Here is a 14,659-nt window from a genome sequence, read left to right as displayed (position 1 = left end):
AGGTTTCAATGGTAGGCGAGAGTCTGATATGTTGTAGAGAGTTCCAGAGTAGGGGGGATGCACGAGAAAAATCTTGCATGCGATTGTGGGAAGAGGAGATAAGAGGGGAGTAGAGAAGGAGATCTTGTGAGGATCGGAGGTTGCGTGCAGGAAAGTACCGGGAGACGAGGTCACAGATGTATGGAGGAGACAGGTTGTGGATGGCTTTGTATGTCATGGTTAGGCTTTTGTACTGGAGTCTCTGAGTAATGGGAAGCCAGTGCAGGGATTGACAGAGGGGAGAGGCCGGGGAATAGCAGGGGGACAGGTGGAATAATCGGGCAGCAGAGTTTAGTATAGATTGGAGGGGTGCGAGAGTGTTAGAGGGGAGGCCACAGAGCAGGAGGCTACAGTAGTCGAGGTGGGAGATGATAAGGGCATGGACTAGGGTTTTTGCAGATTCTTGGTTTAGGAATGTTCGGATCCGTGAAATATTTTTGAGTTGGAGGCGGCAGGAAGTGGAAAGGGTTTGGATATGTGGTTTGAAGGAGAGATCAGTGTCAAGGATTACCCCAAGACAGCGGGCTTGTGGGACTGGGGAGAGTGGGCAGCCGTTTACTTTAATGGATAGGTTCGTTGAGGAGGTCGTGTGAGATGGGGGAAAAACGATGAATTCTGTTTTGTCCATGTTAAGTTTTAGAAATCTAGTGGAGAAGAAGGATGAAATAGCGGATAGACATTGAGGGATTCTGGTTAGTAGGGTGGTGATATCTGGTCCAGAGATGTAGATCTGTGTGTCATCAGCATAGAGGTGATACTGAAAGCCATGAGATTCTATGAGCTGTTCCAGGCCAAAGGTGTAAATGGAGAAGAGCAGGGGCCCTAGAACTAAACCTTGCGGGACTCCGACAGATAGGGGGCAAGTGCTCGTTGGAGTGGGATCCTTTCCATCTACGCTCAGCAACCCTGGAAGCTCGCCTCAGTTCTTTGTTCAGGCGGGTGTGCCAGGGCTGTCTGTTGATTTTGCAAGCTTTGGTATGTGTGAGAGGGTCAATAGATTCCAAAGCTACAGCTATTGTGTTATATAGAGCGGCAGCGTCATCTGCATTGTGTAGGGAGCTTATGTCTGTGAGAGGGAGGAGGGATTCAGGATGAGGAGCAGCAGACAGAGCGTTAGAAGGTGTGAGCTGGATAGGTCATGATGTGGCCGTGTGTGCCTGGAGAGAAAGGATTGTATGTGGAGGAATAGTTCTGTGGAGGAGGTGAGGTGGCTGGGAAGGATGGAGGAAGAAATGACGAGTTCCTTACTGGGTGGAGGGATTACAGGAGATATAAGAAATAAAGTAGTATGGGGGTGAATGTTAAAAGAAACTGAAACATTATAGTGGTTTTCTATTCCTTTATCTTCCAGTCAATTCCAGTCCAATTCATAGCAATTAAAAATCTGCAATTTAAAAGATGGAATTTCAAAGATGGTCAGACAAGTCTGGTCAGACTCATGGCTTTGAATTTATGTGCACGTAAGGGCTCACAGCTGAGAGACGATGTGGGCGTGTGTGTCCAGAGCACATGTTCACAGTTAAGCCAGGTCATAAAGAGGGGGTTGGGTAGATTGGCCACTCAGGTATGCAAGGAAGAAGCAAGAGGAGTGAAGTACATATGGATAGAAAATAATGGGTAAGCAAAGCATACCAGGTGGGAATTATATGCACTTCATATAGAAAGACATAGCAGGAAAAGCTGAGTAGGTGAGCAGCATACCAGGTGGGAATTATATGCACTTCATATAGAAAGACATAGCCCCACTCCTGGTTTTGGCTTACAAATACTGATGTAAAATACTGACCAAATACTGCTAGTGTGACGGCAGCCTTAGGGTTGGCGTAACACTAAATAAAATATAATAATAAAGTGTGTTCGCCATCCAGGGTCCACCGTGCAGAGATGTAATACTGCAGCTAATGTGAACAATGGTGGAGAACGCAGTGAGCAATTGCTAGCTCTCACTGAGTTAGACATCGCTCTGCAATAGAACTGTGCCACTTGCACACAGTAATGAAGCAGATGCTCTGCAATAGAGCTTTCATTACTGTGTGTCACTTGCACACAGTAATGAAAGATATGATGCTAGACACAATCCCTATTAACCTCACAGAGGATCGAAGCTCCCCAGAAAACATCTGTGAGCTGATATTAATAGTCTGGGAATCTTTATGGCTATTGGCTCCTTTCCAGAATATTAACATCAGCCATCGGCTTTCCCTCTGCTGGTTATGAAAATTATGCAGGAGCCCACGCAATTTTTTTAAAAAAATAAGCAGATATTGCGTTTCAAGCAGATTTCATGTGTGTGTGTTAGGTATCGGGATTCTCCCACTGCACAGGATAGATCCCAAGCCTTGTCTGGTGGTCAGTGGTCTCCCATTCAGGCTCAGCCGCTGGGATGACTGCTCAGCACAGACTCCGGTCCCAGTGCTTTGCCCACCCAGGCTCGCGCTGTATATGTAGTTATTGCTGGCTCTCCAGTTAAGCCTATGGTGACTACTGGTTTACACGCGTAGCGTTATGCTCTGGAGCATAAGTCCAGATTTCACCCATCTGAGCATGTCTATGATGTGGCGCCTTCCCATTGGTGCTCGGACGTCAGCTGATCTGGTAATGTGGCAGCTTCAGATTGGTCCACAGGCAAGGTCCTGTCTGTCTGGACTTGAGCTTAAAGGGAATCTGTCACCCCAAAAATGGCCTATAAACTAAGGCCACCGGCATCAGGTTCTTATCTACAGCATTCTGTAATGCTGTAGATAAGCCCCTGATGTGTCCTGAAAGATGAGAAATAAAGGTTATATTATACTCACCCAGGGGCTGTCCCTGTCCGGTCCGATGGGTGTCGCGGTCCTGGTCCTGCGCCTCTCATCTTCATCGGATGACGTCCTCTTCTTGTCTTCCTGCCGTGGCTACGGTGCAGGCATACTTTGTCTGCCCTGTTGAGGGCAGAGCAAAGTACTGCAGTGCACAGGCATCAGGTGCCTCTGACCTTTCCCTTTAAGGTATAAAAGGCTCGGCGCACACCTGTGCAGTAGTATCAACTTAAGTTCATGTGTGTATGAACTTTGCTACTGTGTGGTCTGTGTCAGCATGTGCTGAGGGTCAACTGTAAGTCGTTAGAATTCCAGTACCTCCAGAGAGTTGTTTTGAGTGCTGTTGCTGACTGTATTAACACTGTATGCTATGCAATTATGCTCCTAAGCAGGGGTGTACATAGAAACATCAGGTGCCCCGTAGAAAACGTTAGAGTCAGAGAAGAGCAGATCTCCCAACATTTTCAGAAACAGAGAAGGAACTGTATTGCAGCACTTAGACAGTTATTTTGCCCCTACGGAAGCTCTAAGTGATCTAACTCACTATGACACCTCTTTCATGACCCCCATAGAGTACTACGCCTCCACAAAGTATGATGACCCCACACAGTATGACTGCCCCATAAACCTTACAAAAAATATGATGCCCCACAGCAGTAAGATTGTCACAACAGCCTCCCATACAATATGGCATCCACCACAGCCCTCAATATACAGTACCGCTACACGGTATGGTGTCCATCACATGCCCCTATAGAAAGTGTGATGTCCACCAAAGCCCTCCGTACAGTATGAGGACCCCACAGCCCCCCATGCAGTATGATGTTTTCCATAAACAACTGTCATGAATCCCACCGTGCTGCCACCAATATGTCAGGAATCCCATCATATATGTCAGGGATCCCACCGGAGGATACCTTTATCGTCCCCACTACTCACACCAATTTGTCATGAACCAGGGTTGTTTGGTTACCCCTGGTTCCTTCTGAATGGGATTTATCTATATACCACTTCTCAGTTCCGATTTGGAACTTGCAGCTTTTTGGTGCCCTCCTTACCTTCAGGTCAGATCAGGTACTGCACCTAGGATAATTAGTTGCCAGAAAAGCTGACTGCTATGTACTGGCTATTGGGCACGCTGCAGCGAGGGCGATATAACTACTCCCACACAGGCAGGAACAATAATTATCAATGCTGCCCATCGCTACAAAGATTCCCAATCGCACAGAACAAAGTATGCTGCCACCAGCTCCGCTTTCCTAAGGATTAACGGGTCTGGTGCCAACCCAAATCAGTTGCTTAATTCACTTCAGAGGACGCGACAGTTCATTTAGAGCATGAAGAGACAAGCTAGTAATTTTATATTTTACTGCATAAAAAGGTAGGCAGTGTTTATAAAATATTAAAAAGATATAAAGAAGACAAATATATGTACAATACAATTAATAATAAACGGGGATTAAACTTGAAAGAAGAACACTTACACTTCGTTCAGATCATTTCATCTTTTGACTGGCCATGTGCAAAGGAGGGGGGTCATATCTAGATGCAAACTACACATCTAGACAGCAGCTAGACCCAAGGCGCAAAGGACACTGCAAGAATCCTGTCTCACTAAGTTATTCTAGCCCAAAACCCAGGCACTCCCCCTGTGGTGACATCACTTAGAGGCTGACACCTCCCCTTTACTTAGAGCTATGTTAACTATTTTTATGCATAACTTGCTGTGTAAACCTCGCATAAGTACGACACCATGCGCATGATGTTCCCCACATCAGGGGCATTCTTTTAAGTGTGAACAGGAGTAATTACGTGAACCGCTTACTGAGAAATCCACACTTTGCACCCATTGCGTTTAGCTGCTAGCGCTTTCAGTGATGGACATCCAGAATATATAATTCTTATTTTTCTAGCCCGGATCGGTTCCCATATATAACACGTTATTAGAGCAAAGAAATGCCTGCAGTTTGGGAAGTACCTATACCAGTTTTGGCTGGTATTGGTTGGGAGGGGGGAATGAGGATTCTGGTATTTGCAGCTAAGCCATAAAACTTCAGTGATTCTAGTGAGGGTTTTGAATTACACAAATAGCAGTAGGCAGAGTGAGAAGAGGGGGCATCGGAATGGCAGTGTGTCTGGAAAAGCTGGAGCGCCCCCACTGTCGCAGGGCCGAGGGGTACCCGGTACCGGGCTTCTCTGTCTCGATTCGGGGATTGTCACGGTGGCTAGACCGGGTCCGTGACCCTGCTGAGGGGCGTCCAGTAAAAGTTGAGAATGATGTGGTGTGGTGCAGGTCGCGATGAATAACGAGGACACCAGGTTGCAGTCTCTTTACCTCTTTACTGAAGGCTTCAGGATCCTCAATCCGGAGTACGGATAACAGGGCTGTCTGAGACCGGCCGGTCCGATGGCACTTCCAGAGTTCACTTTGCAGGTGGAAATCTGTGCCTACCTTCTAGCGCTTGTGTGTTGTAGTCCTTCCCTGCTTAGCACCACGGGATAGTCCTCACAACTGTTGTGTCTGTTTATGAAGTTCCCTCACAACTGATTCTGATGTTCTTCTCCGTCCTCCAGATGATATGGCTAGGACGCACCCGTATGATGGGTAGGCCTGGAGTTCTTCTGGGACCCTAGAGTCGCCCCTCTCCAACTGTTGCCCCCTATGTCTGCTTAGGTGATTTAGGTGAGACAGCCCGCCTATAACTGACTGTCCTGCCGTTGGTTTGAAGTAAGGCTTGGAGCCAGTACTTCCTCGGCGTTTCCGGCCACCGGCTACGCGCCTCAGTAGGATGTTGCCTCGGTCTTAAAGCACGACTCCTACTGGTGTTATCTCCTTGTTGCGTTGATCTCGTTTCTCACTCTTCACAATAAACCTCGTTTCTTGTCCTTTCTTGGGGTACCGCCGCAATGAAGTGCAGGCGCGGTCCCGTAACGTTCTTTCTGTTCGCTAGGCCTCTGTCAGGATCCCACCCCTGACAGGGACCCCCCTGAATCTTCCCCTTTAACACCCTCTGCCACAGGATGTTGCCTGGTTCCAACCCAGTCAGCTTTCTGTCTAACTTCCTATCTAACCCCCAGTTTTACCAGATTGTGAGGAGTGGCCTAATACATAGCACCCTTAGCTCCCCCTGGAGGCCAGACTGTGAAGTGTATTGGTGTCTGTGATACCTGATCAGGTGAACTCCTTCAGTGCCATCAGACGTACCATAGCCCCCCTTAGCGGCGGAGCATCAGTACTGCAACGACCAGGACTCTGGGGCGCTGCAAAGCCATGTAACCTTCTGAAACTAAACTTACAATATGACATTTTTACATTATTGTGACACCAACCCATATGGCATGATGGTCACCACAGTCCCCAGCATAGTATAATGTCCACCACAGCCACCCCACATAGTATGATGTTCACCACAGCCACCCTACACAGTACGAAGGTACCTCACAGCTACCTCACAAAGTATGACTGATCTCCCATACACTATGAAGATTCCCCAAAACCCCATTACTGTATGACGGTCCCCCCAAATCCCCCTATATAGTATGATGGTCCACATTGCAGCCCCCTATTTGGTATACTGGTGTCACAAATGGGAAACGTCCTCCTGGGAGGTCTGGGGTTAGAAGATCAGTATGCATTGTGAATCGCAGAAATTTCATTTCGCCTGTGTCAAATTAAATTGATTTTGTTTATTTTGATGCTGAAGAGGTTAATGACCCTTTCTATGCTGGTTAGTAACTTGCCGCTCCATATCAAAGCTGTTTCTGACCTGGTCATTTCCTCTCTCTATAAAATCTAGCCAGGCCTTCTCTTCCTTGCCAGTGAAAGATTTACTTTCTAGCTCATTGTGCTGAGTTGGAGGTCGTTGCTGCTGCTGGAGATTGTTGCATGCTGTTTTTGGGTGTATGTTTCCCCTCAATCTCCTATTCCCATTTGGTTTGAACACTCCTACCCTGTTATGGTCCTGGTGGTTAGGAACACATGAACTGACCTGATAAGTAAACAAAAAATAAGGACAAGCTCTGGGAATGTGGGAACTTTACTGACCGCAATCCTGATCCTATCAACACACACTATAGGCAGCCGTGGAGCGTTCCTGACTCGGCCTAGACGCCTCTTCACAGCCTGAGAAACTAGCTACCCCTAGAGAGAAACAAAGCCTCACTTGCCTCAGAAAAATTTTCCCCAAAGTGTAGGCAGCCCCCCACAAATAATAACGGTGAGTTAAGGGGAAAACACAAACATAGAAATGAAAACAGGTTTTAGCAAATGAGGCCCGCTAATAACTAAATAGTCAGAAGATAGCAAGGAATCTGTGCGGTCAGTATAAAATACTACAAAAATTTTCCACGCAGAGAATACAAAAAGACCCCCACACCGACTCACGATGTGAGGGGCGCAACTCCGCACCCCCAGAGCTTCCAGCTAGCAATCAAATAGCATATAAGCAAGCTGGACTGAACTAATCATATACTGAGAAACATTTTCAAAAAGCAATGAGCAAAAATGGACTAGCATGAACTTAGCTTCTCCACGAGGAGACAGGTCACAAGGGAAGTCCCAGAGAGATCTGAAACAGTACTGAATACAACGACAGCAGGCAACAAGTAAAGGTCCAGATGGAGTTAAATAGGCAGCAAGCCTAGCAGGAAACGAGGCAGCTGGAGTCCAGCTACAGACCAGCCGTAACACTCAAAGCCACCAGAGGGAGCCCATGAACAGAACTCACAAAGTACCACTCATGACCACAGGAGGGAGCCCGAGAACGGAATTCACAACAGTACCCCCCCCCTTGAGGAGGGGTCACCGAACCCTCACCAAAGCCCCCAGGCCGATCAGGATGAGCCAAATGAAAGGCACGAACCAAATCGGCAGCATGGACATCAGAGGCAACAACCCAGGAATTATCCCCCTGACCGTAGCCCTTCCATTTAACCAAGTACTGAAGCTTCCGTCTGGAAATACGAGAATCCAAGATCTTCTCCACCACATACTCCAATTCTCCCTCGACCAACACCGGAGCAGGAGGATCAACAGAAGGAACCACAGGCACCACATACCTCCGCAACAATGACCTATGGAACACATTATGAATGGTAAAAGATGCTGGGAGGTCCAAACGAAATGAGACAGGATTGAGGATTTCTGAAATCTTATAAGGACCGATGAAACGAGGTTTAAACTTAGGAGAGGAAACCTTCATAGGAACATAACGAGATGACAACCATACCAAATCCCCCACACGAAGTCGGGGACCCACACAGCGACGGCGATTCGCAAAGCGCTGAGCCTTCTCCTGTGACAACGTCAAATTGTCCACTACATGGTTCCAAATCTGCTGCAACCTATCCACCACAGAATCCACCCCAGGACAGTCAGAAGGCTCAACCTGACCTGAGGAAAAACAAGGATGAAAACCAGAATTACAAAAAAAAGGCGAAACCAAAGTAGCAGAACTAGCCCGATTATTGAGGGCGAACTCAGCCAATGGCAAAAAAGTAACCCAATCATCCTGATCAGCAGAAACAAAACATCTCAGATAAGTTTCCAAGGTCTGATTAGTTCGTTCGGTTTGGCCATTCGTCTGAGGATGGAAGGCTGAAGAAAAAGACAAATCAATGCCCATCTTAGCATAAAAGGACCGCCAAAATCTGGACACAAACTGGGACCCTCTGTCAGACACAATGTTCTCCGGAATACCATGCAGACGAACCACATTCTGAAAAAACAGCGGAACCAAATCAGAGGAGGAGGGTAACTTAGGCAAGGGCCCCAAATGGACCATTTTAGAAAAACGATCACAAACCACCCAGATGACAGACATCCTCTGAGAGACTGGAAGATCCGAAATAAAATCCATGGAAATATGCGTCCAAGGCCTCTTCGGGATAGGCAAAGGCAAAAGCAAACCGCTGGCACGAGAACAGCAAGGCTTAGCCCGAGCACAAATCCCACAGGACTGCACAAAGGAACGCACATCCCGCGACAAGGAAGGCCACCAGAAGGACCTAGCCACCAAATCTCTGGTACCAAAAATCCCAGGATGACCTGCCAACACCGAAGAATGAACCTCGGAAATAACTCTGCTGGTCCATCTATCTGGGACAAACAGTCTCTCTGGTGGGCAACGGTCAGGTCTATCAGCCTGAAATTTCTGCAGCACTCGTCGCAAATCTGGGGAAATGGCAGACAAAATCACTCCCTCTTTGAAGATACCAGCCGGCTCTGAAACTCCCGGAGAGTCAGGCACAAAACTCCTAGAAAGGGCATCAGCCTTCACGTTCTTCGAACCAGGCAGGTACGAGACCACGAAATCGAAACGGGAGAAAAACAACGACCAACGAGCCTGTCTAGGATTGAGGCCCTTGGCAGACTCGAGATAAATCAGATTTTTGTGATCAGTCAAGACCACCACACGATGCCTAGCTCCCTCGAGCCAATGTCGCCACTCCTCAAATGCCCACTTCATAGCCAACAACTCCCGATTACCAACATCATAATTCCGCTCGGCAGGCGAAAACTTTCTTGAAAAGAAGGCACAAGGCTTCATCACAGAGCCATCAGAGCTTCTCTGCGACAAAACAGCCCCTGCTCCAATCTCAGAAGCATCCACCTCGACCTGGAAAGAAAGAGAGACATCAGGCTGACATAAGACTGGAGCTGAAGAAAACCGGCGCTTCCGCTCCCGAAAAGCTTCCACTGCCGCAGGAGACCAATTAGTCACATCAGAACATTTCTTGGTCAAATCCGTCAAGGGCTTAACCACGCCAGAAAAATTAGCGATGAAGCGACGGTAAAAATTAGCAAAACCCAAGAACTTCTGAAGACTCTTAACAGATGTAGGCTGAGTCCAGTCATGAATAGCCTGGACCTTGACTGGGTCCATCTCAATAGTAGAAGGAGAAAAAATAAAACCCAAAAAGGAAACCTTCTGTACTCCGAAGAGACATTTTGAGCCCTTCACAAATAAAGCATTAGCACGCAGGACCTGAAACACCATCCTGACCTGCTTCACATGGGACTCCCAATCATTAGAAAAGACCAAAATGTCATCCAGATACACAATCATAAATTTATCCAGATATTCTCGGAAAATGTCATGCATAAAGGACTGAAGCACAGAAGGAGCATTAGAGAGTCCAAAAGGCATAACCAAGTACTCAAAATGGCCTTCGGGCGTATTAAATGCTGTTTCCCATTCGTCCCCCTGCTTGATACGTACAAGGTTATACGCACCACGAAGATCTATCTTGGTGAACCAACTGGATCCCTTAATCCGAGAAAACAGATCAGACAATAATGGCAAAGGATACTGAAATTTGACCGTGATTTTATTTAGAAGACAATAATCTATACAAGGTCTCAGCGAACCATCCTTCTTGGCCACAAAAAAGAATCCTGCACTAAGAGGGGAGGAGGATGGGCGAATATGTCCCTTCGCCAAAGACTCCTTTATATAACTCCGCATCGCGGCATGTTCTGGTATAGACAAATTAAAAAGTCGTCCCTTAGGGAACTTACTGCCAGGAATCAAATTTATAGCACAATCACAATCCCTATGAGGAGGCAGGGCACCGGATCTGGGCTCATCAAATACATCCTGGTAGTCCGACAAAAACTCAGGGACCTCAGAAGGAGTGGAAGAAGCAATTGACACCAAAGGGACATCGCCATGAATCCCCTGACAACCCCAACTTGACACAGACATAGCTTTCCAATCCAGAACTGGATTATGGGCCTGCAGCCATGGCAGACCCAAAACTACAACATCATGCAAATTATGCAGCACAAGAAAGTGAATCACCTCCTGATGCACAGGAGTCATGCACATGGTCACTTGAGTCCAATACTGAGGCTTATTCTCAGCCAATGGCGTAGCATCTATTCCCCTCAGAGGAATAGGAAATTCCAAAGGCTCCAGAACAAAACCACAGCGCTTGGCAAACGACAAATCCATAAGATTCAGGGCAGCACCTGAATCCACAAAAGCCATAACCGAGTAGGATGACAAAGAACAGATTAAAGTAACAGACAAAATGAACTTAGGCTGTATAGTACCAATGGTGACAGGTTTAGCGATTTTTTTAAGCGCTTAGAGCATGCTGAGATAACATGAGTAGAATCACCACAATAAAAGCACAACCCATTTTGACGTCTATAACTTTGTCGCTCAATTCTAGTCAGAATTCTGTCACATTGCATTGACTCAGGTCTCTGTTCAGAGAACACCGCCAGAGGATGCGCAGATTTGCGCTCCCGCAAATGCCGATCAATCCGAATGGCCAAAGCCATTGAATCACTCAGACTTGCAGGCGTGGGGAACCCCACCATAACATTCTTAATGGCTTCAGAAAGACCCTCTCTGAAATTTGCAGCCAGGGCACACTCATTCCATTGAGTAAGCACTGACCATTTCCGAAATTTTTGACAGTACACCTCAGCTTCATCCTGACCTTGAGAGATAGCCAGCAAAGCCTTTTCTGCCTGGTTCTCAAGATTAGGTTCCTCATAAAGCAGTCCAAGCGCCAGAAAAAACGCATCCACATTCAGCAATGCAGGATCTCCTGGTGCCAGAGAGAAAGCCCAATCTTGAGGGTCGCCGCGTAACAAGGAGATAACAATTTTAACTTGCTGAGCGGAATCACCAGAGGAACGAGGTCTCAAAGATAGAAACAATTTACAATTATTCCTAAAATTCAGTAACCTAGATCTATCTCCAGAAAACAACTCAGGAATAGGTATCTTTGGCTCAGACATAGGGCTATGAACAACAAAATCCTGAATATTTTGCACCTTTGCAGCAAGATGATCCACACTAGAAGTCAGACTCAGAATATCCATGTCTGCAGCTGAGCTCAAAACCACCCAGAGATTAAGGGGATGAGAGAAGTTAGACAGACTGCAGCAAAGGAGGAAAAAAAAAATTGTACTCAGGACTTCTTTTATCCCACTTCATGCGATGCATTAAACACTTTTGTGGCCTGCTGTACTGTTATGATCCCAGTGGCTGGGGATCACAGGAAATACTAGCTAAGTAACTAAACATAGACACGAGCTCTAGGGAGATGGTAACTGGACTGACCGCAAAACCTGATCCTATCCAAACACACTAAAGGTAGCCGGTGAATGTGCCTAAAATCCTGGACGTCTCGACGCAGCCTGAGAAATCTGACTACCCCTAAAGAGAAAGCAAGACCTCACTTGCCTCAAGAGAAATAACCCCAAAGATATAGGAAGCCCCCAACAAATAATAATGGTGAGGTAAGGAGAAAAGACACACGTAGGAATGAAAACAGATTCAGCAAATGAGGCCCGCTAATACTAGATAGCAGAAGACAGATAGCGAACTGTGCGGTCAGCAAAAAACCCTACCAAAATATCCACGCTGAGAATTCAAGAACCCCCACACCAACTAATGGTGTGGGGGGAGAAACTCAGCCCCCTAGAGCTACCAGCAAGCTGGGAAATCACATATTAGCAAGCTGGACAAGAAACAAATAGAACACTGATGATCAAAAAATGAACAAAACGGAAACTTAGCTTCTCTTGAAGAGACTGGGAGCAAGGTAGTCAGAAGGAATCAGAATAGCACTGAATACATTGACAGCAGGCATAGACTGAGAGTCCAAGTGAGCTTAAATAGAAAACCAGCCCACAGATAACGAGACAGCTGATGCCAGTCACAAACCTGCAGAAAGACAGCACTCACACAGTACCACTTGTGACCACAAGAGGGAGCCCAGAAATAGAGTTCACAACAGGTGACCACACCTGACGGGCAAGAGGTTTAGACCCGGACTGGGCACAGGGGACTTTCAGGTAAGATGATAACAATTTCTTACCTTACATATGGAGCTACACAGTCTCTGTCCCGTGAACCAAGGCCGTGGCCAACACCTCCATCTCTCCGGTCAGCAGGGTCTCCTGTGTGTTTCATCCACGCCTCACAGTAGGCGCCAGTTGTTATGGAAATTTGGTTTGGATAAATGTATCCCTGTGGGTGCTGCACTCAAGAATGAGACTGCACAACATTGTGTCATCTGGCGTTGTTCCGCCTTTGGATGGAAAACCCCCATACAGTCTGTCTGGCTTATATCAGTTTATGTCAGCCATTTTAATCCATTGATTATAATGTATATATTAGCTGTGATTATATGAGTATATATGATTATAGAGGAGTATACATGCAAGTGAGATCTACATGATATATATTTCTATCACAACAGCAGGACAGATGGGCCACCTCACTGCCCCCATATAGTATAATGGTCCCTCCAACAGCCCCCTATATAGTATGATGGTCCCCCAACACCACCCATACAGTATGATGGCACACCTCACAGGTCCTATATTGTATGATGGTACCGTCAGCACCCCCCATATAGTATGTTTCACCTCATAGCCCCCTATATAGTATGATGGTCCACCTCACAGCCCTCAATATAGTATGATGGTCCATCCAACATCCCCCTATATAGTGTGACGCTCTCCCCAACAATCCCCCATATATTATGATGTTTCACCTCATAGCCCCCTATATAGTATGATGGTCCACCTCACAGCCCCCAATATAGTATGATGGTCCGTCCAACAGCCCCCTATATACTGTGATGTTCTCCCCAACACCCTCCCATATAGTATGATGGTTCACCTCTTAGTCCCCTATATAGTATGACGGTGCATCTCACAGTCCCCCATATAATATCATGTTCCATGTAGTATGATGTCTCCCAACAGTACACTGTATAATATGGTGGTCCACCCCACATCCTCTTATATACTTTGATGGTCCAAGTCACAGCACCCTATATAGTGTGATGGTCCCCACAAATAAAGAAATTCCTATACTCACCTAATCCATCCGAAGCGTCTGACTCCTCTGATATTCATCCTTGCAGTAGATGCTGGTGGCATGATGCAGTGACGTCATTGCACCGCCAATGTCCCCTGTTGTTGATGGACTTGCAGGTCGCAGACAAAAGGGACGCCTGCGGTCTGCTGGGGTAAGTGACGGAGCCAGGGACTTTATGCTCCATAACAACTGTTAACAGTCTGGGCATCTTGAGGATGCAGATTCTGATAACAATGTAGCATACAAGGCGGCCCACAACCACACAGGTGCTTCTGGCATTTGCCAGAATTGTCAGATGGCCAGTCCAGCTCTGCCTTCAGTTACCACTCTGCCTCTCCTGGCCACAAAACTGCAGACGAAACAGAAGTAGATGTAGAGTCCAGCAGCTTTCCCAAGGAGGAGAGGAGCCAGCATAGTACAGGGGCCGTGCTCCAGCACGTCCTCCCTGGCATCGGCCCGGGACCCCAAGTACAGGCAGAAACACAGCCCGAGGAGCACGGGTGGCTACCAGGTGAGGAGCAGGAGAAGAACAAGGGCATGTGCCCCAGAAACCACGGGTGTAACACATACAAATAAAATACGGGTGTAATATACACAGATTATTATAATTTAAATGTAAATTTTAAATTTAGGTGTAAATTTAGGCTTCTCGAACCTGGAGATCAACTGGGAAGAGATCAGAGGGCTACCATGGCAAAAGATCTTCCCTGAAATAGTCGACATTGCTAAGAGGGCCAAAGAGCCAGTGATATTAGTTTTACATTGATCTGGGTAAACAGAGATGTGTCGAGCTCAGTACAACGATGACAGCCGATATCGAGCGATTTTTCTATCTTTTACAAGATATGATCATGGTGTGGTCGGAGATGGTGCCACAAGCTGTGTGGCATGGAGCTAAGGACCTAAGAGAGATTGAGGAAAAAGGTCAACGTACCAAATGGAAGGTGACAACTGAGCATTATTGAGGTCCGA

Source organism: Ranitomeya variabilis, chromosome 1, assembly GCF_051348905.1.
Source record: "Ranitomeya variabilis isolate aRanVar5 chromosome 1, aRanVar5.hap1, whole genome shotgun sequence".
Lineage (NCBI taxonomy): Eukaryota > Metazoa > Chordata > Amphibia > Anura > Dendrobatidae > Ranitomeya > Ranitomeya variabilis.
Note: the sequence above shows the minus strand (reverse complement) of the source record.